The following is a 26,374-nucleotide window of genomic DNA, read 5'->3' as shown; positions in this document are numbered from 1 at the left end:
GAGAGGATAAGAGAGGAGCAGAGGGAGTGAGGGAGGAGCGGATAGGAGAGGAGCAGAGGGAGTGAGGGAGGAGAGGATAGGAGAGGAGCAGAGGGAGTGAGGGAGGATAGGATAGGAGAGGAGCAGAGGGAGTGATGGAGGAGCGGATAGAAGAGGAGCAGAGGGAGTGAGGGAGGAGCGGATAGGAGAGGAGCAGAGGGAGTGAGGGAGGAGCGGATAGAAGAGGAGCAGAGGGAGGAGCGGATAGGAGAGGAGCAGAGGGAGGAGCGGATAGGAGAGGAGCAGAGGGAGTGAGGGAGGAGCGGATAGGAGAGGAGCAGAGGGAGTGAGGGAGGAGCGGATAGGAGAGGAGCAGAGGGAGTGAGGGAGGGTCAGATAGGAGAGGAGCAGAGGGAGTGAGGGAGGAGCGGATAGGAGAGGAGCAGAGGGAGTGAGGGAGGAGCGGATAGGAGAGGAGCAGAGGGAGTGAGGGAGGGTCAGATAGGAGAGGAGCAGAGGGAGTGAGGGAGGAGCGGATAGGAGAGGAGCAGAGGGAGTGAGGGAGGAGCGGATAGGAGAGGAGCAGAGGGAGTGAGGGAGGAGCGGATAGGAGAGGAGCAGAGGGAGTGAGGGAGGAGAGGAGCAGAGGGAGTGAGGGAGGAGCGGATAGGAGAGGAGCAGAGGGAGTGAGGGAGGAGCGGATAGGAGAGGAGCAGAGGGAGTGAGGGAGGAGCGGATAGGAGAGGAGCAGAGGGAGTGAGGGAGGAGAGGATAGGAGAGGAGCAGAGGGAGTGAGGGAGGAGAGGAGCAGAGGGAGTAAGGGAGGAGTGGATAGGAGAGGAGCAGAGGGAGTGAGGGAGGAGAGGATAGGAGAGGAGCAGAGGGAGTGAGGGAGGATAGGATAGGAGAGGAGCAGAGGGAGTGATGGAGGAGCGGATAGAAGAGGAGCAGAGGGAGTGAGGGAGGAGCGGATAGGAGAGGAGCAGAGGGAGTGAGGGAGGAGCGGATAGAAGAGGAGCAGAGGGAGGAGCGGATAGGAGAGGAGCAGAGGGAGGAGCGGATAGGAGAGGAGCAGAGGGAGTGAGGGAGGAGCGGATAGGAGAGGAGCAGAGGGAGTGAGGGAGGAGCGGATAGGAGAGGAGCAGAGGGAGTGAGGGAGGGTCAGATAGGAGAGGAGCAGAGGGAGTGAGGGAGGAGAGGAGCAGAGGGAGTAAGGGAGGAGTGGATAGGAGAGGAGCAGAGGGAGTGAGGGAGGAGAGGATAGGAGAGGAGCAGAGGGAGTGAGGGAGGATAGGATAGGAGAGGAGCAGAGGGAGTGATGGAGGAGCGGATAGAAGAGGAGCAGAGGGAGTGAGGGAGGAGCGGATAGGAGAGGAGCAGAGGGAGTGAGGGAGGAGCGGATAGAAGAGGAGCAGAGGGAGGAGCGGATAGGAGAGGAGCAGAGGGAGGAGCGGATAGGAGAGGAGCAGAGGGAGTGAGGGAGGAGCGGATAGGAGAGGAGCAGAGGGAGTGAGGGAGGAGCGGATAGGAGAGGAGCAGAGGGAGTGAGGGAGGGTCAGATAGGAGAGGAGCAGAGGGAGTGAGGGAGGAGCGGATAGGAGAGGAGCAGAGGGAGTGAGGGAGGAGCGGATAGGAGAGGAGCAGAGGGAGTGAGGGAGGGTCAGATAGGAGAGGAGCAGAGGGAGTGAGGGAGGAGCGGATAGGAGAGGAGCAGAGGGAGTGAGGGAGGAGCGGATAGGAGAGGAGCAGAGGGAGTGAGGGAGGAGCGGATAGGAGAGGAGCAGAGGGAGTGAGGGAGGAGAGGAGCAGAGGGAGTGAGGGAGGAGCGGATAGGAGAGGAGCAGAGGGAGTGAGGGAGGAGCGGATAGGAGAGGAGCAGAGGGAGTGAGGGAGGAGCGGATAGGAGAGGAGCAGAGGGAGTGAGGGAGGAGAGGATAGGAGAGGAGCAGAGGGAGTGAGGGAGGAGAGGAGCAGAGGGAGTGAGGGAGGAGTGGATAGGAGAGGAGCAGAGGGAGTGAGGGAGGAGCGGATAGGAGAGGAGCAGAGGGGGTGAGGGAGGAGAGGATAGGAGAGGAGCAGAGGGGGGAGAGAGGAGCGGATAGGAGAGGGGAGTAGAAGAGGTTAGAAGATAGAGAGGAGAGGTGGGAGTGAGAGGAGAGCAAAGGAGAGGAGAGGTAAGACACAGAAGGAAATAAAAAGAAAATAAGTGTTCCTTTGATTTTTTTTCCTTTCCCAGGATCAGCATTTTCTATGTAGAGAGTCTGGAAGGGGCAGGCGAGAAAGAGAAGGATTAACAGGCGCTTGAAATGTGAAATAGTGGCGTGATGTATTTGCGGGCTACTATGATGTAATGGCCTATTAATAACACGCTGGTGTGTAAGAAGTGTCTGTGTGGGCTCTCCAAGTCACCTCTCCATCCCCCCTGCCCCCCGTGGAGCATTAAATCCACAAAATATAAACAACTCCTAGCCCCTCCCACCGCTGCCAGCGCCAACACCTCCGACAATACTGTTTCAGCATCGGTGTCTGTTATCGGCTAATGTGCCGGTGACTCTCCTAACACCTCCATGGAAACTCCAAATTACTCTTTTATAACTGTGTTTACAGATTTTTTTTTTTTTTACGAGAAATTTTGGTGGAATAAGGGTAGGCCTCACAGGTTTTTTCGCTGATGTATTTAAAGAGTGCCATGTCCCCGTGGGTGGACTTAAGTAAGGCCTGCGAGCTCCAAGAAACTGACAAGTCGGGTGAGTTTTGGCAACCCTTCGACACTGGCTCAACATGTCCCCGTACTCAAGATTTAGTAATGTTATTGTACAGCTCAGACCACACCTTGTGCAGCACTCAGCTTATTCCCTGATTGTACAGCGCTCATTATCTGATATGATGGCTTAAATGGTAAGAGGTCACCGAGGTGAGTGCTCCAGCTGGAACTGGGAGTCATGCTGGGATTTGTGTTTCTTCTACTGATGAAAAAATGAATCATTCTATTTGTGAAACACAGAAGAATAGAACAGTGATAACAGAAAAAAAGACCAAGTGGTCCATCAAATCTGCCCCCCAATTTTATTCCCCTTTGGGCTATTGTTTTTATTCCTCTTTATCTTTCTTGTGTACCGATCTACCAATCTGGGATCTAGATACCAATCTTCCCTTTCCTTTCCTTCCCTTTCTCTTCCCTTGCCTTTCCTTTCCTTTCTCTTCCCTTTCCTCTTCTTCTATTTCCTTTCCTTTCTCTTCCCTTTCCTTCCCTTTCCTTTCCTTTCTCTTCCCTTGCCTTTCCTTTCCTTTCTCTTCCCTTTCCTCTTCTTCTATTTCCTTTCCTTTCTCTTCCCTTTCCTTCCCTTTCCTTTCCTTTCTCTTCCCTTGCCTTTCCTTTCCTTTCTCTTCCCTTTCCTCTTCTTCTATTTCCTTTCCTTTCTCTTCCCTTTCCTTCCCTTTCCTTTCCCTTTCTTTTCCTTTCTTTTCCTTTTCTCTCCTTTCCTTTCCTTTCTTTTCCTTTCCCCTTTTATCTTTCCTTTCCCTTTCCTTTCCCTTCTTTGCCTTTCCTTTCCTTTCCTTTCCCTTCCCTTTCTTTTCCCTTCCCTTTCCTATCTTTTCATTTTCATTCCTTTCCTTATCTTTCCTCTACTTTCCTTTCCTTTCCTTTCCTTTTCCTTCCCTTGCCTTTCCCTTTCCCTTCCCTTTCTTTTCCCTTCCCTTTCCTATCTTTTCATTTTCTTTCCTTTCCTTCTCTTTCCTCTACTTTCCTTTCCTTTCCTTTCCTTTCCTTTTCCTTCCCTTGCCTTTCCCTTTCCCTTCCCTTTCCTTTCCCTTTCTTTTCTCTTCCCTTTCCTTTCCTTTATTTTCCCTTCCCTTTCTTTTCTCTTCCCTTTCCTTTCTTTTCCCTTCCCTTTCTTTTCTCTTCCCTTTCCTTTGCTTTCCTTCCCCTTGCTTTCCTATTTTTTTCCTTTAATTTCCCTTTCTTTTACCTTTTCTTTTCATTTCATTCCCTTTCCTTTCTTCTCCCTTTCCTTTCCTTTCCCTTCCCTTTCTTCTCCCTTTCCTTTCCATTCCCTTTCCTTTCTTTTCCTTTCCCTTTCCTTTACTTTCCCTTCCCTTTATTTTCTCTTCCCTTCCCTTCCCTTTATTTTCTCTTCCCTTTCCTTTGCTTCCCTTCCCTTTCCTAGCTTTTTCCTTTTTATTTCCCTTTCTTTTACCTTTCCTTTCCCTTTCATTCCCTTTCCTTTCCCTTTCCTTTCCTTTCCTTTCCTTTCCTTTCCTTTCCTTTCCTTTCCTTTCCTTTTCTTTCTTTTCATTTCCTTTCCTTTCCTTCCCTTTCTTCTTGCTTTCTTTTCCTTCTCCCTTCCTCTCCTTGTCAGGCTTTGCATTTTTTATTCTTTCCCGTCCCTTCCTCTCCTCACCTCTCCTCTCCTCGCCTTTACTTGCCGTTTTTTTTTACTTTCCTACTCCATCCCTACCTCTCCTCTCCTCTCTTTTTTATATAGACCTATTGTATGTTTCACCTGTGAATCTGGGATCTAGGCACCCGTTCTTTCCTTCCCCGTTTCCTTTCTTCTGCTCCCTTTGCCTTTTTTTTTTTTTTTTTTTCTGTCCCTTTCTCTCCTCTCTTTGCCTTTTTTTTTTACTCTCCTCTCTCCTTTTTTTTACTTTCTTGTCCTCTCCTCTGTTTTAATTATTTTATTTTCATCTTTCAATTTTGCTTTCCTTTTCCTCTCCTTTCCTTTGCGCTCCTTCTCCACTCCTTTACCTTTTTGCTCTTTTTCTCCATTCTTTTTCCTTTTTCTCTAATTACATTTTCCTCTATTGTTTTACTTTAAAAAGTAATTCCACTTTTGTTAAAGAAAAAACAAAACTACCACCTGTTAGTGCCGTGTCTACCGATCATATCAGCTGCAGCTGGGGCATTTCCCCACCATGTACACCAAGGTGTAGGGAATGCCCATGACATCATTAACCAATTGTGGCCATATTAGGTCAAGATTGTGACATCATTACCAATTGTGGCCATATTAGGTCAAGATTGTGACATCATTAACCAATTATGGACATATTGGTCAAGGTCGTGACATAATTAACCAATTGTGGCCATATTAGGTCAAATTCCTGACATCATTAACCAATTGTGGCCATATTAGGTCAAGGTCATGACATCATTGTCCAATTGTGGCCATATTCGGTCAAGGTCCTGACATCAGTAACCAATTATGTCCATATTAGGTCAAGGTTGTGACATCAATAACCAATTGTGGCCATATTAGGTCAAGGTTGTGACATCATTAACCAATTGTGGCCATATTAGGTCAAGGTTGTGACATCAATAACCAATTGTGTCCATATTAGATCAAGGTTGTGACATCATTAACCAATTGTGGCCATATTAGGTCAAGGTTGTGATATCATTAACCAATTGTGGCCATAGTAGGTCAAGGTCCTGACATCATTAACCAATTGTGGCAATATTAGGTCAAGGTTGTGACATCATTAACCAATTGTGGCCATATTGGTCAAGGTCCTGACATCATTAACCAATTGTGGCCATATTAGGTCAAGGTCCTGAAATCATTAACCAATTGTGGCCATATTAGGTCAAGGTTGTGACATCATTAACCAATTGTGGCCATAGTAGGTCAAGGTCCTGACATCATTAACCAATTGTGGCAATATTAGGTCAAGGTTGTGACATCATTAACCAATTGTGGCCATATTGGTCAAGGTCCTGACATCATTAACCAATTGTGGCCATATTAGGTCAAGGTCCTGAAATCATCAACCAATTGTGGCCATTTTAGGTCAAGGTCCTGACATCATTGTCCAATTGTGGCCATATTAGGTCATGGTCATGACATAATTAACCAATTAAGTCCATATTGGGTCAAGGTTGTGACATCATTTCCATTTGTGGCCATATTAGGTCAAGGTTGTGACATCATTAACCAATTGTGGCCATATTTGGTCAAGGTTGTGACATCAATAACCAATTGTGGCCATATGGCTTTATTAGGTCAATGTCGTAAGGGTCAAGGTCATATTGGGTCAATGATGTAATGAACATCCCTGCCCTATTGAGTATGTGCAGCTGTGAGGCAAGTAATTCCCTAAATGTAGGCTGAATGGACTTACACTGGCAGCTTTCTTTTGGTTTCAAACCAAACCCAGGCTCATCCCTGATCATGATCTTTGATGATGGCTAAATCCCGATTTTTCGGGAGAGAAAAGCAGATGAAGGTCTCCATGACTGTAGTAAATACCTGGAAATGTTACATTTACAAATCAATTAGCAAAAAAAAATAAAAATGTATGCTACCCGGTCCACTTTAATGTTGAATGGCAGGTGCGGACTTTCACTTTAAGATTTGAACTGTAGATTGTATTAAATGGAGGCACTTTGAATGATTGATAAGCTTGGATCATCTACTGTCCCCTAGGGAACAACACATTTCTATGGGCGTGTTTGCTTTTCATCATCGATGGACACGAATGAGAAAACTTCAGCCCCCACATTTGACAAGAGAGTCATTTTATAAACAACACAATTTCCACGGCTCTCCAAAACCTCCCTAAGTGTGCAATTCCCCCATTCCGGTGCTAAGTGCCAGCTGATTGTATTTGCTAAAATATCAAACACAGAGAGACTTAATAGTAAAGTAAGCATGTCAATACTTAAACTCTTTCTGAAGAAGTGCCATAGAGCTCTTAAAACTTCCAAGTGTCAATTCCAAGCTTTTTAGTTTTGTGCCGATAGGAACATGTCATTTTTCTTTCTTAACCCGCTAATACATGATGTAATTTCATCCCGTAAAAATGCTGAAAAAACCCTCAAAACACAAATGTTTTCTCTTCATAGTAAAACCAAACACTCAGGAATCGGCTGCGAGCTGCTCACTACTTTTCCCAAACCTATTCCAGGCTTTCCAAATGTCACAAAGCGCTACGGACGCGAACATGGGATTCTTGGACGTCGAAATGAACAAATCTGAGTTTACGGTGCCCGCCAATGTTCTCGCCAACATAATATGCCAAATTGTGTGTTTTGGCTATATATCGTTTCTAGGCTGTGCTTTGCCAAACATATCTAGAAAAAAATTATAAGGGCAGTCATACCTTTTAATAAATGCCTTACACAAGTGTAACTATCTATCTATCTATCCATTTTTATCTATCTATTTGTAGCACTCACCCCACAAAGGAAGCCACTAGGGATGTCCCGATACCGATACTAGTATCGGTATCGGGACCGATACCGAGCATTTCCCGAGTACTTGTACTCGGCTGAAATGCTCCAATGCTTCACCCGATACCTGGGCAGTCAGGTATCGGGTGGTGGGGGGAGTTACAAGTCTTCCCCATGCTGCTCTCCCCCCGTGCCGTATTGTCCCCCTCCGTGCCGCTCTCCCCTGTGCTGTATTGTCCCCCTCCGTGCCGCTCTCCCCCCGTGCTGTATTGTCCCCCTCCATGCTGCTCTCCCCCCGTGCTGTATTGTCCCCCTCCGTGCCGCTCTCCCCCGTGCTGTATTGTCCCCCTCTATGCCGCTCTCCCCCCGTGCTGTATTGTCCCCCTCCGTGCCGCTCTCCCCCGTGCTGTATTGTCCCCCTCCGTGCCGCTCTCCCGCCGTGCTGTATTGTCCCCCTCCGTGCCGCTCTCCCCCTGTGCTGTATTGTCCCCCTCCGTGCCGCTCTCCCGCCGTGCTGTATTGTCCCCCTCCGTGCCGCTCTCCCCCTGGGCTGTATTGTCCCCCTCCGTGCCGCTCTCCCGCCGTGCTGTATTGTCCCCCTCCATGCCGTTCTCCCCCCGTGCTGTATTGTCCCCCTTCGTGACACTCTCCCGCCATGCTGTATTGTCCCCCTCCGTGCCGCTCTCCCACCGTGCTGTATTGTCCCCCTCCGTGCCGCTCTCCCGCCGTGCTGTATTGTCCCCCTCCGTGCCGCTCTACCCCTGTGCTGTATTGTCCCCCTCCGTGCCGCTCTCCCCCTCGATCTGTCAGGATGGAGAGCGGAGGTAGGAGCCGCTAAATCCGGCTCCTACCTTTTCCGAATGGACAGAGTCAGTGATCACTGACTCTGTCCATTCACATAACTGAGCATTGTAACCTGTGTTTACGATGCTTCAGTTTATGAATTGAAAGGAGCTTCTCTCTATTTATTTCAGCTGAGGCTGCAGAGAAAGAGACTGGGGAATCTGTGTCCTTTGTCCCTTTCTCTGTCTTAAAGGGGAGATGTCAGAGGTCTGTTAAGACCTCTGATATCTCACCAAAGCCCCCCCAACAGGGCTGATTAAAAAAAAAGAAAAAAATTGCAATAAAAAATTAAAAAAATTAAATGTAAATAATAATAATACATTTTTTTTAAACAAACTGACAATCCACTACCCCCCCACCCCCTCTAAAAAAAAAAAAAAATCACTGTAAAAAAAAAAAATATTGTGTAAAAAATAAAAAAAACGCCACTGTGACATGACATTCAAAAAAAAAGTATTGGTATTCGGTATCGGCGAGTACTTGAAAAAAAGTATTGGTACTTGTACTCGGTCTCAAAAAAGTGGTATTGGGACAACCCTAGAAGCCACCATTGATCAGGTTCTTCTGTCCTTCCCATGCAATGACCCTCCTAACCCAACCCAAGGCTCATTGACTTACCTGTTGGAATTTTAATGAAAGCCAAAACTCCTTTTTAAAGGGGTAGAAAAATAATGAAATACCACTGCAACTCTGACCAGCTTCCCTGTCCCCGCTGAAGAAAAGCATCTCCACCACATGATGCTGCCACCACCATGTTTCACAGTGGGGATGGTGTGTTCAGGGTGGTGTGCAGTGTTAGTTCCCCCCCCCCCCCCACAGATAGCGTTTTGCTTTTAGGCCAAAAAGTCAAATTTTGGTCTCATCTGACCTGAGCACCTTCTTCCACATGTTTGCTGTGTCCCCCACATGGCTTCTCACAAACTGCAAACTGAGGAAGGCTCTGCACACAGATCCCTAACGGGGGGGGCTGTACTCTCACACATTGCACACCATGGAGAGAGTATTGCACATCAATGGGGGATGCATAGATGCTCATTTTCTCTGGACTAAACACTGAACCCTAGTGGGAAACGCGTCAGCTATAAACCCCACTGCTTGCTGTTCTTTGTAGTGCCTGTTTTCCTTTTACCATTAAAGGCCACCTTTTTAAGGTTTCTTTGGTGTGCGGCTGTCCATATCTTCTCCTTAAAGTTTTGCTTCGTGAATTGCCGGCACCCATTTGGTTCTGAGAGGATACTGATTGCTTAGTACACTCACCTGGACCTTCAGTTTCCCCTTTTGTGTGTAGAACTTCCCCAGTTAGCATTCAATTAGAGGTAAAAAATAAATAAATAATAGTCCATCTCGGTATCTACAGTACAGGAGAAAGTAATAATTTGCAAAGCAGTTTACTAAAATCATTGCTATGTATATTACTGCTCTAGAAAGGGTGGTTTTATTTCATGAAAGTAGAGTTTCACTTTAAACAAATGTGGTCTGTAGTCTACTGAGGTCAAATATATAAAACACCAAGTCAAAGACAGCATGCCTTCTCTGCTTGAAGCGATCACATTATTAGCTAACAAAGGTGACAACCGAAGGTTTGGCGGCTGTACAAAATGGCGTCATTGAGCGCTTATGCGCCTAAGGCAGGAACCTTCTCTCCAAAAGTCACATTTGTGTCCAAAGCTGTCCAAAAGCATTTCTGGAGGTTGTGTTTTGGGCATAAACAGCCCCTCATGTCACAACATGTCAAGGTTGAATGGAGCGCGTTCTCTAATGCCTTCTTTCTATATTAGCACTTAGCACTGGTTAGAGTGGATTAGCGGTAATGGTTGTCCTTCGAGAACCACATAATGGAAAAGATCATTTAAGTTTACAATTTGCCTGTCGTTCCCATCGACCCGACACCGGATAAGGTTGGGATTGTTTATGATTTGTAGGATTTTCCTATCGTCAGACTTTTCAGGGCATTGTTGGGATTTTAAATAAATGTCAGATCAAAATATATTTTCTTCTTTTTGATTTTTTTTACTTAATGCTTCCCATGAAGGCAGAATTATGTACCGCAATGCATGGCCATCAAAGTGAGCAGTCAATACGACGTTTAAAAATGTCAGGCCTCGTACACACGACCGAGGAACTCGTCGTAAAAGAAACATTGTTTTCCTCGACGAGTTCCTTGTTAGGCTTGTCGAGAAACTCGACAAGCTTTCTTTGCGTACACACTATCAAAACCAAATCTCGTCGTTCTCAAACGCGGTGACGTACAACACGTACGACGGCAGGGGAAGTTCAATTCCACTGGCGCCACCCTTGGGGCTGCTTTTACTAATCTCATGTTACTGCATGTTAAGTAAAAGTTTGGTAGGAGACGATTTGCACTTTTCAGTCTGTTACAGCGCGAGGAATGTGCTATCTCCATTACAAACGCTACTTTTACCGAAGGTGCGCTCCCGTCTCATACTTTATTCTGAGCATGTGTGGGTTTCTTAGCATACACACGATCGTGTCTCTCGTCGTAAACCAGCTCGACGAGGAACGCGACGAAGAAATTGAGACTCCCGACGAGGAAAAAGAGAACTTGTTCTCTTTTTTTCTCGTTGAGTTCCACAACAGTTTTCTCGATGAAAAACATACACACGACCGTTTTCCTCGGCAAAAAAGCTCTGCCACCAAGTTTCTTGATGTATTTGGTCGAGGAAAACGGTCGTGTGTACGAGGCCTCAGATTACTTCTCCACCCAAACTGATCTTAGTTATATTTTGCTTGCTCCCTTTCTTCCTCCCTCTTTCTCGTTCCTTATTTCATTCTGTCCTCCCTCCATTCTTTTTGTTTTTTCTTTTCCGTACTTCCTTTAACCGGTTGCCGACCGCCGCATGTATATGTACGTCCACAGAATGGCACGTACAGGCATATGGGCGTACATGTACATCCCCGCCTTTCCGCGGGTCGGGGGTCTGATCGGGACCCCCCCGTAACATGCGGCGGTCGGAAACCCGCGGGGAGCGATCCGGGACGAGGGCGCGGCTATACGTTTCTAGCCACCCCCTGGCGATCGCTCCCCGGAGCTGAAGAACGGGGAGAGCCGTATGTAAACACGGCTACCTCGTGCTTCACTGTGGAGGTTGCATCGATCGAGTGATCCCTTTTATAGGGAGACTCGATCGATGACGTCAGTCCTACAGCCACACCCCCCTACAGCTGTAAACACACACTAGGTGAAGCCTAACTCCTTCAGCGCCCCCTGTGGTTAACTCCCAAACTGCAACTGTCATTTTCACAATAAAGAATGCAATTTAAATGCATTTTTTGCTGTGAAAATGACAATGGTCCCAAAAATGTGTCAAAATTGTCCGAAGTGTCCGCCATAATGTCGCAGTCACGAAAAAAATCGCTGATCGCCGTCATTAGTAGTAAAACATTTTTTTTTTTATAAAAATGCAATAAAAATATCCCCTATTTTGAAAAACGCTATAAATTTTGAGCAAACCAATCGATAAACGCTTATTGCGATTTTTTTTACCAAAAATATGTCGAAGAATACGTATCGGCCTAAACTGAGGAAAAAAAAATGTTATATATGCTTTTGGGGGATATTTATTACAGCAAAAAGTAAAAAATATTGAATTTTTATCAAAATTGTCGCTCTATTTTTGTTTATAGCGCAAAAAATAAAAACCGCAGAGGTGATCAAATACCACAAAAAGAAAGCTCTATTTGTGGGGAAAAAAGGACACCAATTTTGTTTGGGAGCCACGTCGCACGACCGCACAATTGTCTGTTAAAGCGACGCAGTGCCGAATCGCAAAACCTGGCTTGGGCATTTAGCTGCCTAAAGGTCCGGGGCTTAACCGGTTAATCCCTCTTCTTCCTTCATTCTGTCCTCCCTTCCCTTTCAATTTCTTCCTTAGATCTTCCCTTCTATTCTCCTCTCCTCTTCCCTTTTCTTTTTTCCTTCCTTAATCTCTTCTCCCTCCCCTTCCTTCCTCCCTCTTTCTCTTTCCTTATTTCATTTAGTTTTCCCTTCATTCCTATTTGTCTTTATTCTTAGGTACTTCCTTTTACCTATCTTTTTCCTTCATTGTGTCCTCCCGTCTCTTTACATTTCTTCCTTAGATTCTCCCTTCAATTCTCCTCTTTCTTTCTTTCTTTCTTTCTTTTTCTCTTTCTTTCTTTCTTTCTTTCTTTCTTTCTTTCTTTCTTTCTTTCTTTCTTTCTTTCTTTCTTTCTTTCTTTCTTTCTTTCTTTCTTTCTTTCCTTATTTAATTCTGTCCTACCTCCATTCCTATATTTCTCTCTGCTTCTAAAAGTCTCTTTCATGAACGTTCAAGTGGAAATGAATATTACAACACCCTGTAAAGGATCTTCAATGAACGAGGGACACTGTGAATCCACCACCACACAGAATGAAGGCTTACCAGCTATAAAAGCTGTCAAAGCTTGTCACTCATTCCCAGCCTGGGTCTTACGATCCTCCCAACGCATCAAGCGGCTAACGAGCCGGGTGTTCCTGGAGCTCCAGCCTGGGTCCTATGGTCCTCCCAATGTATCAAATGGATATCGAGCCAGACGTTACTGGAGACTTGGTGTTTAAACCAGCAGAGGAAAGTGGCAGAGGAAATAGCCTCAATGAGTAGATAAAACCAAGGGAAGAAAGTGAAAAAAGTCTGCCATCGGTAAAACCAGATGATAATTTATTGTAAAAAAGTCTGTGCTAACATCAGACTAAAACAAAATTTGCTTAAGAACAAGCAAATCCAACCGCCAAGTAGTACAAGCCTGTGCGGTGATGTCAGCATGTCGCTCACCCTACGCTCTTCATCACACAGCGGACGTCGTCTCGGGGCAGTAGACAGTGCCTGTGCATACCCATTTCTAAGGCCACTTACCTTCTCCACGTGGGGAACATGTAGCTAGGATGACACTGCAAGAGAACAATTAGGAAACAGGGACAGACTGCTGTCACTTTATAACAGGAAGTGAGTAAGCAAAGGTTAAGCCCCTGCATAGTTAAGTCCCACCTAGGGGTGTGTCATGGGGGTGGGTCACCCTGTTTTATAGATATTGTAATGGTATGACCCGTGGGAACCCAGGGGCGCTTGAAGGATATGGGGTACTCCTGTGTCAGCTTCACCAATGACTCTTGTGTCTAGGGTCATCCTATGTCCACTAGGGGCATAGGATGACTGAGAACTGATATCATGGATTACATGAGATGGGACAGTAATGATAATTCATGTATTGCAGGATATCTTGAAATATTACAAGTTGTTCATTCTGAACACAACAGGTCAATAGAGTGTCTCCTTCAATGTGGAACATAGACTGTTGAGATGTTATTTGATGTTAATCACCTCCAGCTACCTGGCTGTAGTGATAAAAGCTTGCTGTGATTGCATTCTATTGTCTATTGGCTCCTGGCTCCAAAGATATTTCATGGTGCTATGCTAACTAACCCTGTATTGTGTGAAAGATCTATTGATGCTAATATGTGTTATGAATTAACACAATGTAAAAGGTCAGATGTCTGACTTATGTTTACCAAAGGAATGTGTATTGTATTGAGGTGGAAAGAGCTTATCGTGGAGTCGGAACGTCTGGGTAAATGACTAGTAATTAGCTCATGTAGATTATCTGAATGTCATTATCTAAAGGAATGTGTATTGAGCTCCGTGTGTCATGTTGTGGGTGGAGTTAAGCCATTGTTTCTTGGGGCTTCTAACTGTATAAAAACCTGAGTTTTACCATTAAAAGATCTATCTGTTTGGAACCAGAGAACAGAGCTGTGTGTCTCGTTATTCTGGGGAAAATCCAATGGGTCCTGTCTGCTGGATTGTGGAGTGTCGGAAGCTGATGTGGGTTGGTGGAATGGAATATCGTAACGGCGTTAACCCCTGACCGTTACAGATATAATGTCTGTTTGGGATGTAGAATTGATCTCAAGTGGACATTATGTAGGGACCTATAATGTCCTATGGTGCTGTGCAAAAGTTGTAGGCAGATGTGAAAAAATGCTGTAAATGAAGAATGTTTTTAGAAATAGAAGTGTTCATTTAGTTAGTTAATTTATAGGACATTATGTAGGCTGAAGGAAAGTTGAGAAGGAAGCCCCTCCGTGGTAGGACATTTGGGAGACTTCCATGTGAGGGGGCCAATCATTGAAAATCGATCACACCTGATGTACTGAGAAGGCAATTTCCCGAAACACCAACAAGCCAGGACAGTACAAATACCTCCCAAATTACCCATTTTTGGAAAGTAGACATTCTAAAGTGTTTAGTAAGAGGCATGGATGTAAAATAATTTGCGGAAGACAATATCACCAGAAGAGCAGGGGAAGAGGAAGCCGCCCGTGATGCACGCTGCTTGTCGCTCGGGTGAAACAATGCCTGCCATAAATGGGAGATCCCTTATCTGCACGGTTGGATATTGGATAGTCATTTTTAACCCCTTCTGTGTGGTTTAAAAGCGTCTCAGCCTGACACGAGAGTGGTGAGTGCGTCAAAGTCTTATCGAGCATGGGCGGGTTTATCTCGGAAAGGTAAGCATACAGACACTCTCGGCAGGAAACACTCTGCCGGGAATCCCAACGGGAAAATAGAGAGCAGATTCTCTATTTTTCCCGGGCAGTTTTCCTGTCGGGAAAACTGCTAGGGAGCATACACACGGCCGGGATTCCCGGCTAAATGCTCTCCTGGCAGTTTTCCTGCCGAGAAAACTGGTCGTTTGTACGAGGCCTTAGAGCTACTATTTTTTCGTACTTCTCATTGTTTTGATAAGGGTTCAAGTAAAGCATTGGAAAAGCAAGTGGTCTGGACAATCCTTTACTATGAAAGATCCTTGGGTATATGGAGTGTCGACCTTGGGCCAGGAAAATGGGAGTGAGTAATATAGTGGAAGGGCTTCCTAATATAGGTATGTGCACACACTGCCCAAATCCTGGGGTAAGGAAAACAGGTAAGATACTCTTGGCCAGCTTGGTGGGAAATGGCTACGAATCCAGGCTACTTGCATGTGCCTGAACAAGAACCTCCATAGTAAGACCATCAGGGATTATTTTAATAAATGCAGCAGTTTTGCAAAAATAACTTTGGAAATGATACGACCATGTTAAGAATTATAGGACATTTTATTGATTGGGTTTACATCTACTCTAATATCATTCCCTCGTAGCTTTGTTAAAGAAAAGTTGATCTTCACACAATCCAACTGCAGATCTGTTTGCATTCTGCTGTGGGAGACTGGAGCAGGCAGCCAACAGTGAAAACTGAAACAGGAGTAAAATGTATGGGAATCAGCGAAAATATATTGTAAGAAAACACCCAGGGCACAGCGGTGGAGGGAATGTATGCAACGTACATAGAAACCGATAAACATTGCATGAACTAAGTCACCAATCATCTCGTTTTTAAGCCGCACTTCCATCCTCCAGAGTCTCGACAGTCCATACAGCATCTGAGCGATTTACCTGCGTCGGTTTCCCCGCCGAGCTGCGGCTTGTTTTGGCCAAAGTTACGCCAACAATAAACAATGATTCCTACGGTGACTTAGCAATAATAATGCTCCGTAGTGTCATCCATGACATCTGTTCATAATCCACAAAAACCATCATTGTCTATGGACTTGGCCAACAAGAAAGACTCAGCTTCTCGTCTACAGCGGAATTCGATCATTAAAGATCGTCTTGTTCGGCCTTGTCATCTCTCGAAAGTTATTGTTCCCTGGACGTTGCAATATCTCAAGCATTAGAGTCTGCTTTTCCTCCTACAGGCCTTTCCAGTATTTGTCATCACTTCATTCACGTACAGTAAGTGCTCTCCATGGGAGTTATGGAGTTTTTTTAGCACCACCAAAGGCGGACATTCATCACCTTCGAAAAGGACGCCCACGGGCTGCGCCAAGCTATTCCTATCTGGCAGAGTTGGTTAAATCATTTCATTCTTGTTTCTGGTGGGGATGTGTCACATGCAGGCGGTATTTATAGTCGGAACTATTGTCAGGCAGACGTCAGAAACATCTGGTTAGGTTTTAGGTGGTGCCAAAACATTTGCAGGTTTGACGCAAAGCCAACATAACTCACCTTGGATCTCATTTTAGGTGGATGTTATTTTGTGTCAGTCAACAAAGGCCATATGGACCTGACTGCATGCTATGAGGAGCCAGGAGCAAGGTTGCACAAAGGACACATACATTGGGTGCAGGCTGTAGGCCTCAAAAACTGCTATAAGAAGACAAATAAAGAGTCATTATTACCAAAACTCAGTATCAATTTTTTAAGATTTTTTTTTTGGGGGGTTTTACAAGTAAGCACAAAAAATACAAATTGCTATATAAATATAAAACACAGAGAAGATTGTGGTGTGAGTAGATGAAGTAAATTATGCAATATTGTACAATCTAATATAACCTACCGTATATACTCAAGTATAAGCCGAGTTTTTCAGCACATTTTTTTGTGCTGAAAATACCTTTTGAGCCTGATCTCCAGGATTTGGGGACCCGGTACCGACCGGCCGTAGGTCCTCTGAACGCCAAACATGGCACACATGTAGCCCCACTCTTCCTCTACAAGTGTGCAAAGTTTGTTGTCCGGGGGACCTACGGCTGGGCAGCACCGACTTTTCAAATCCGGGCACCCGTTCCATAGAATTTCTCTGGTGAATGTGGGGACCCGTTATTGGCCGGTCGTAGGTTCCCTGGACCCAGAACTTGGCACACATATAGCCCCATTTCTCCTTTACAAGTGTACAAAGTTTTTTGTCTGGGGGACCTACGGCTGGGGAGCACCGATTTTTCAAACCGGGCACCCCTTTCATAGACTCCCATGTTAAATGTCAGTCATGGGCACAGTGAGGCATGGACACAGTGAGGCATGCACATGGACACAGTGAGGCATGCAGATGGACACCCTAGGCTTATACTAAAGAGAGAGCCTCATGGCAAAGGCCTGTACTAGCCCTTTTTAAAGAACCTCAGTCATACCTCATCCAAACCCCCCCCCCCCCATTGCGAGCCCCATTGGTTTTGGACAAATCAGATTTTTCACAGGGCAGTCTTCCTCAACCGATTATATTACTGACTGTCCTGTCGTAATTGGCCTCTGGGGGCAGTATTGCCCATATAATCTCCAATAGCTTGTTTCTCTTTGATATTTTCCCCCAATTATTTTGGCAGTCACAACTCTCTTTGAAGCTTGCTTGCGGAGTGGCTAATCAAGGATTCTCGAAGACAGATTGGAGCCGGTAGTGTCATGTAAAATTAGAGGCTTAATTGAGCACATCCCAACTTGGGAGCCAAATGGTAGTCCTACAGAGAGTGAGAATATCTTTATTCTTTGAAACCATGGCAGCCTGGCTGATCTTTGGGGAATAGGAAACAGATATGTAGAAAATCCAGTAATATGACATCGGACCATGTTGCCTTCCAACAGTAGAAAAAATGTAATAAAAAAAATTGCAAGAGCAGAATAACCAGGGCCATTTTTCAACTAGAACATGGCAGAACTCCGCTTAGTCACCTCTGGGACTGGCCCTGCACTCACTGCTCACTATATCGCTACTATGATGGATGAGGGGTGAGTTCCTGTGCAATATTCTCTGATAGGGATGAGCTCAGCTGTGTACAAACATGAATCCAAACCTGCCTGAGCTATCCCACCAGGAAGCTGTCAAGGCCAACACCAATCATAGGAAGCAGCAGGACTTTTTTCTCAGAAAATAGGTGAAGGAACTCGACCACAATCCCAAAACCCCTCTTCCCCCAGGGGTGTGCTATGTGCAGAGTTCTTGGGTGCGCTTGGTACATAGTTCAGAGTTCATGGGTGTGCTACGTGCAGAGTTCCGGTGTGCGCTTGGTACATAGTTCAGAGTTCATGGGTGTGCTACATGAAGAGTTCTGGGGTGCACTTGGTACATAGTTTAGGGATGCACTACATGCAGAGTTAGAGGGTGTGCGATTTACGTAGTGCAGAGTTCAGGGGTGTGCTGCCTGAACCAGAGGTGGTAGAACTGAATTCCACCAAGTTCCAGCTGAGAAAAAGCCCTGGGAAGCAGAGACATTTCTTGCAGTCACACTTATGGGGTGTGTATACATTTGGTTGCAGGGTGGGGTGGGGAATGCCTCTGTCCCCTATAATTGGCTTTGACAGCTTCCCAACAGAATAGCTCAAGCAGGTTCAAACTCCTGCCTGAACCTGCCTCAGCTTAGCCCAGGTGATAACTGTACTTTCCTTTAAAAGAGAAGTATGGGCTTGTGAAAAAAAAATTATACTCACCGAGATGGATGCAGCATCGATCCGATTGGGACGCCTGCCTTTACATGCACAATAACTTTAAAGTAATTGTATACCCCTGTAGGTTATTTTTGCCTACAGGTAAGCCTCATTGATCCGATGCTGCATCTGTCCTCCTCCGGCTCTTAGGCTGAGAACCGAGTCATCAAAGACTGCCGATCGTTCAGTTCTCAGCCTTCAATGAGCAGAGAGCCTGTGACTTTAAGGGCTTCCCACCTTCCAGTGCTTACTGGAGTGCGGGGCTGTGGAGGGGGTGGGGCGGTTGGCTCAGTCTCTCAGCGGCTCACCGAGAGGCTGAGCCAGCTGCCGGTCTAGGCAGGTGGTTGGATCCCGACTGTAGTCGAGATCTTTCCTAATGTAAATAATGGTAACAAAGATGAATCCGTCCTTTCTGTGTTCCCACCACTGCGCTGATGAACAAATAGTGATAACCAAATTTGCAAAAGAGTGAAGCAGCTACTTTAAAAAAAAATCAATTTGTAATAAAATATAAGCAGCGCTGTAAACAATGTAAGATGAAATATCCGTTTTCACAGGTATTCAAAAATAATGCTAATGTCCATAAACATCACCATGTGACAAAAGAGAATTAGGTAGATTCAGGTAGGGGCACGCTAATTTGCGGCGGCGTAGCCTAGCGTGTTTACACTACGCCGCCTTAAGTAAGAGAGGCAAGTACATGATTCTCAAAGCACTTACCTCCTTACTTAGGGCGGTGTAGTGTCAACGCGGCGGGCGTAAGGGCACCTTATTCAAATGGGTTGGAGGGGGGCGTGTTTAATGGTAATGACGCTTGACCTCACGTTTTTGACGTTTTTTGCCTACTGCGCATGCGCCGGGCGCCTACATTTCCCAGTGCGCATTGCGGCTAAGTACGCCATACGGGCCTATTGATTTCGACGTGGACGTAAACGACGTAACTCCCGATTTGCGGACGACTTACGCAAACGACGTAAAAAATTCGAACCTTGCGGCGTGAACGGCGGCCATACTTTAACATTGTTATTCCACCTCATAGGTGGAATAACTTTAGGCCGCCTAAGGCCTTACGGAAACGGCGTAAATTGACTGCGCCGGCCAGGCGTACGTTCGTGAATCGACGTAGAAACTCATTTACATATTCTAAGCCGGCCGCAATGGAAGCGCCACCTAGCGGCCATCCGAAAAATTGCAATCTAATATAGGACGGCGCAAGACGTCGTATCTTAGATATGTTTAAGCGTATCTCTGTTTGAGCATACGCTTAAACATAGGTCGATTCTGAGTTAGGTCGACTTATCTACTGATAAGTCGGCCTAACTCTACCTGAATCTACCTAATTATGTGCACAAATTCCAAAAATATATATAAATGTGTTTAAATATTAATTAAATATAAGTCCATATATCACATCAAGTAGGTTTGTGAAAAAATAATGATAATAGCTTCCAATCTTCCACCACACCCGGTGTCAGTGAATCCTCTCCCGTCAGATGCAAAACTCACCAACTCCAATTGCTTTACACTCTAGTGTTTGGCGTGTAAACGTGTACAAAAAGACCTCACTGGTAGGTATTAGTGTTGCTCACGAATATTCGCATTGCGAATATTCGACTCGAATATAGCATATTCGAGAAATCGCGCTATATTTCGAATTTCGCGGTGAATATTCGCAATTCCGAATATTCGCATTTTTTCAATTTGATTTTTAAAACAGATCACATCCTATCGACGTCTAAAAGCATTGCTGGTATGATTAGAGACCCTGGGCCGAGTAGCTAAGCTGAGGCGATCCTATTATGTTGCCAAATTGAAAAAAAAAAAATTGCGATTTTTCGCTATTGCGAATGCGAAAATGATTGCGAATTTTCGATAACTGTGGTAGGAGAACTCTGATTGTCTCTGATGCAAAAGGGGGGGGCTTTGTGTATGTGTATGTTATGAATATTTGTATGTTTGATATTATTATTTTTTGTAAGAAGGAAAAAATTGCGCATACCTTAAAAAAGGGGAGAATACAGCAGCAACTCAAAAATGTTATACAACATAAATTAATACAAGACAGAAAATGGAGTCGCTCTACAAGAATAAAAAATATGTCTAGTGACAAGACATGTGGGCAAATTATAAAATAAGCAAGCGCAAATAACTTGTGAAATACACAGTGAAACAAATATATAAAGAAATATAGTCCCAATAATAGAAAAATAATCTTTCATAAAAATGTCTTTGATATGTGAAGTGAAAAAAAGTCCAAAGCATGCAGCATGAACGTGTTCAATCTTTAAGGTGTTTGATTGACAAACGGCTGTGACAGATGTTAGAAGTTTGATCCATACCACCAATACTGTGTCAGTTTATGTTATCTGCCTGCTGTGGATTTTTTTCTTTGATGTGCCGTGGTGAACGAGTGTCTCTACCGTTTGGGTCTTTTTTAATTTTACCATTTTTAACTTTGGACAATCCCCTTGCTGTGTACTAATTTTATGAGATTTGGACTATCTCCTTGTTTATGTCAAAACATTTTTTGATTGAGAATTTTAAATAAATTTCTACACTATGAGGAGGTGTTTTCTCCCTCTTTTCTCATATCACTCATGAAATTGGGAGTTCCCCCTCCGTATCATCTCATGTGACGTTCCTGTGGCTGCTGTTACCAACTTTCCTCCTGGGATCCATCCGGAATATCGGAATCGGGATATCCATCTACCCATTGGTGCAACTGGAGGACGGCCAGCATATATAAGCCCTGAGGACCTACCCACCATACGGTGAGCTGTGGGTCAACTTAAGCTGGTAAGAGTACCTTAATTATTATATGCCAAGGAATTGAAGATGTGCATTTTCTGAGGGAAAGGATTCTCCATTGATGTGGAAGAAGTGTTTCCAGCTGAAGTGACGAACAATCAGCTCTGGGGAAGCTTTGGAAGTTCCCCCTTCCCCCCTTCCCACTTTTTCAGAACTTTTTATTTGTGTTTATCCACACATATAATCACTTATTACATAAGAATTTACTTTTGTATGCTCTTTTATGCCATATAGGTGTAATATTAGCACTCAGATTTAGCTCTGATATATATGTTAGATTGTTTCATAGAGTTTGTTTTCTCAATACAACTCTCACTATAGAGGTCACATCCTCAAAACCACTCTGTGGTTACCCTTTTTCTTTTTATAGTTTTGGCGCTACATTTATTTTCTTTTTTCTGTGACAGATGGATAGAGTAAAGAATCACCACCAATGCAAAACACTTTTTATTTTCTATTGTAAAATATCAAGAATATTCTGAGCCAATCAGAGTGCTCCTTCCGCATTTGCCGAATATTCGCAATTATTTTGTATTGTAAAATATCAAGAATATTCTGAGCCAATCAGAGTGCTCCTTCTGCATTTGCCGAATATTCGCAATTATTTTGTATTGTAAAATATCAAGAATATTCTGAGCCAATCAGAGTGCTCCTTCCGCATTTGCCGAATATTCGCAATTATTTTGTATTGTAAAATATCACGAATATTCTGAGCCAATCAGAGTGCTCCTACAGCATTTCTCGAAATTGCGCAATAAATATCGCATTCGCATGTTGCGATATTTCGATAAAATATCACGAATATTCTGAGCCAATCAGAGCGCTCCTCCAGCATTTCTCGAAATTGCGCAATAAATATCGCATTCGCATGTTGCGATATTTCGATAAAATATCACGAATATTCTGAGCCAATCAGAGTGCTCCTACCGCAGTTATCAAAAAATCGCAATTATTTTCGCATTCGCAATAGCGAAAAATCGCAATCATTTACTTTCGATAAAATATCACGAATATTCGAATTTAGCGAATATATCTCGAATATTCGAATATATATTCGAGATATATCGCGAAATCGAATATGGCATATTCTGCTCAACACTAGTAGGTATAGCAGATAATCCCAGTTCCAACCAATTCACTGCCAGAAAGCTCCGCATGTAGATAGAAGAAGTGCTGAAAATAGCGTGATACTGTAAAATCAGTTTAATAACACACTTGAATCTTCAAATATAGCACTCACATGAATCTAAAAAAAATAGAGCAATACACCGCACAGCAAACACTCGTTCAGAGATGAACGGAAAACCGAGTATATTGGCCACAGCAGACCCAAGGTGTCAACTGATCGCTCACCACCTCTCCGCTGTTCCTTCCTTCAGATGGTTGCCGCACAGCCACGCCCCAACATGTTTCGTCATAAAAGACTGAAGCCCTGTAAACACGGGCCAGAATCTCGTCAGGAAAAAACTCTTGCCGCCCAAGTGTACAGACACTACTTTCAAAAGAACTGCGGTTCTTTTGAAAGGCAAGAACGCCGTGACATCATCGCGTGTGACGAGCATACTCTCGTCACATTCGATGCTGTTGCCTCCATCTTGCTGCACCCTACCTATGCCTAGGAAGCTACTGCGCATGCGTCAAAGTAATTTCGAGCATGCACGGGTTTCCAAGGCGACAGGTAAGTATACACACTCTCGGGTTTCTCGGCAGTATACACACTCTCAAGTTTCCTGCCGAGAATCTCACGACGAGAAAATAGAGAACATGTTCTCTATTTTTCTTGTCTAGATTCTGGGCAGTTTTCTTGTCGAGAAACCTGAAAGCCTCGTACACACGCTCGGTATACTCGGCAAGAAAGCTCTTTTCTTGCTAGTTCTTGCCGAGTAAACCGAGCGTGTGTATGAAGCTTTAGTCATGGGATAGATCTTTCCTAATCCTGGCTCGGCTGAGTGATGCCAGCAGACAGCGGGATTTAGCCTGAAAAACGGGCCATAGGAGTGCACAACGAACTGCACTCCTGTGATCCTCAGGAGAAGTAAAGCCAAACTAGCTTTGGCTATACTTCTCCTTTAAGTTACATCAATCCCACCCCAACAAACCCCCCCAAAAGTTTTATACTGAGCTTTCCACTCTCCTGCGAGATCCAAACTGTGCCTCCCACAGTGAGCCGCACAGCTCTCAGGTTGTCCCTCACTTCTTCTGCCTATGGGAAAATCCTAGTTATCATATCATATAGAGGCCTCTCCACAGGAATGAATGGCCTTTTCTCTGTGTACGGTCAGAAGAAATGAGGCTTACCTGTAGGTAAAAATCACCTACAGGGGAATACAATCACTTTAAAGGTATTGTGCGTGTAAAGGCTGATTTCAAATGGAGTGCCCCAGGAGTTCCTGTTCTTAGCTGCAAAGGTTTAGAAGAGCAGAGTTTGGCAATGGCTCCAATGGTCATGAGTAAACGGTGGAGTATACCATAAGCAATGTAAAGCAATCTCTAATTGGATGAGATGGAGAAGTAGGGTGGTGACAACACAATCTCCACCTGCATTCATTGAGAAAATGGAAAGCTTTCCCTAGTTCGCAAACATGCCAAGCGATCTTGCAATAGGGGAGCTGCTCGCCATGGAACCTGAAAAGCTTGTGGAGATCACTGTAGTAGTCATTGGCGGTGCATCCATAGAGGGCGCAGGAACTCTGCCCCCTCCCTCCCGCACCTGTCAATCAACAATAGATTGCCGCCCCCCCCCCCCCCCTCCTGTAGTCATAAAAAAAGAAAAAGAAAAGGCTTTTAAAATTTCGTTCTGCAGCGCCGCGCAAATAACATACACTCATGCATTGCATGAGTGTATGTTATTGTTGTCAGTCTATTCAGATAACCGGACATTGGGCGCCGGCTATCTGAATAACGGCAGCTGGTTGGCTGTGCGGAAGTGCCTATCAGAGCCAGCTGAGGCATCATCGAGGGCGGCAGAAAACATCGAGGGACTGTGGAAGGAGGATGGCGAACCCCAAAAAGGTAAGTGCCGGGCGGGGGGGGCAATCTGACTGGCAGCATTTTACAGGGCACACTGGGGACAATTGATGTGGGGACAATTGATGTGGGCACAGTGGGGACAATTGATGTGGGGACAATTCATGTGGGCACAGTGGGGACAATTGATGTGGGCACAGTGGGGGACAATTGATGTGGGCACAGTGGGGACAATTGATGTGGGGACAATTGATGTGGGCACAGTGGGGACAATTGATGTGGGCACAGTGGGAGACAATTGATGTGGGCACAGTGGGAGACAATTTATGTGGGCACAGTGGGGACAATTGATGTGGGCACAGTGGCTACAATTGATGTGGGCACAGTGGGCACAATTGAGGTGGGCACAGTGGGCACAATTGATATGGGCACAGTGGCGACAATTGATGTGGGTACAGTGGCGACAATTGATGTGGGCACAGTGGCGACAATTGATGTGGGCACAGTGGTAACAATTGATGGCATGGCACAGTGGCTGCGTTTGATGGCACAGTGGCTGCGTTTGGCATGGCACAGTGGTGAAAATTGATGGGCACAGTGGTGACAATTAATGGCACAGTGGTGACAATTGCTGGCACAGTGGCTGCTTTTGATGGCACAGTGGCTGCAATTGACATGGCACAGTGGCGACAATTGATGGCACAGTGGCGACAATTGATGGCATGGCACAGTGGCGACAATTGATGGCATGGCACAGTAGCTGCATTTGATGGGCATAGTGGCTGCTTTTGATGGGCACAGTAGCTGCGTTTGATGGGCACAGTGAGGCTGCAATTGATGTTTTTTTTTTTTAGTTTGTTTGTGCCCCCCCAAAAAATTTGAGCACCAGCCGCCACTGGTAGTAGTGCTGACTAATACAGTGATTTCCAGCTTCTACGAGGATCAACCAGGTATGCATAGTCCAAGCTGGACCAATGTACAGTAACTATGCAAAAATACCCATACCTACATTTCAGCTTTAAAGTGGGGTTACAGGCTTTTTTTTTGCAAGCTAAAATTAATCACATTAAATAGTCCCTAAAACATAATAATAGCTCCCCAATCATTTCAGAAATCATTGCAAACACTTGCCTTAGATCCTCTCCAGCTCATGTTGTGGCCGTATCCATCATATGTGTGGGCATGTGAAGCCCAGTTCCTTTTTCTTCCTGGTTTTTAGGGGGAGAGGTGCATGCTGGGTGATTTGTAGGCACAGTAATGCCCAGAGACTCCTGGGAAATGAGTGTCATCATTTCCCAGGAGGCAATGGGGTCTTAGGACAGGAAGTTGAACCACCTAGAACCAGGAACTAGGCAGATTATGAAATCTGCTTAGTAACAGCCAGAAAGAAGTGAGTAAAAATTATTATTATAATTTTTTTTTTTAACGTTAAAGGCAAGCTGTTAATAGAAAGTTCATTTGTAGGGTGGAACTCCACTTTAACCACTTAAGGACCGCCTCCTACACATTTACGTCGGCAGAATGGCACGGCTGGGCACATGCACGTGCTTGTGCCCAGCCGTGGGTCGCGACCCGGTCCGAAGCTCCGTGACCACGGGACTCGGGGACCCGATCGCCGCTGGAGTCCCGCGATCAGTCCCCGGAGCTGAAGAACGGGGAGAGCTGTGTGTAAACACAGCTTCCCCGTTCTTCACTGTGGCGGCGGCATCGATCATGTGATCCCTTTTACAGGGGGACACAATCGATGACGTCTCACCCTTCAGCCACACCCCCCTACAGTTGTAAACACATATTAGGTCACACATAACTCCTTCAGCACCCCCTTGTGGTTAACTCCCAAACTGCAACTGTCATTTTTACAGCAAACAATGCATTTTAAATGCATTTTTTGCTGTGAAAATGACAATGGTCCCAAAAATGTGTCAAAATTGTCCGAAGTGTCCGCCATAATGTCGCAGTCACAAGAAAAATCGCTGCTCGCCGCCATTAGTAGTAAAAAAAAAAAATTAATACAAATGCAATAAAACTATCCCCTATTTTGTAAACGCTAAAAATTTTGCGCAAACCGACCGATAAACACTTATTGTGATTTTTTTTACCAAAAATAGGTAGAAGAATACGTATCGGCCTAAACTGAGGAAATTTTTTTTTTTTATATATTTTTGGGGGATATTTATTAAAGCAAAAAGTAAAAAATATAGATTTTTTTTCAAAATTGTCGCTCTATTTTTGATTATAGCGCAAAAAATAAAAACCGCAGAGGTGAACAAATACCACCAAAAGAAAGCTCTATTTGTGAGGAAAAAAAGGACGCCAATTTTGTTTGGGAGCCACGTCGCACGACCGCGCAA

The sequence above is a fragment of the Rana temporaria genome, chromosome 5 (assembly GCF_905171775.1).
Source record: "Rana temporaria chromosome 5, aRanTem1.1, whole genome shotgun sequence".
Lineage (NCBI taxonomy): Eukaryota > Metazoa > Chordata > Amphibia > Anura > Ranidae > Rana > Rana temporaria.
Note: the sequence above shows the minus strand (reverse complement) of the source record.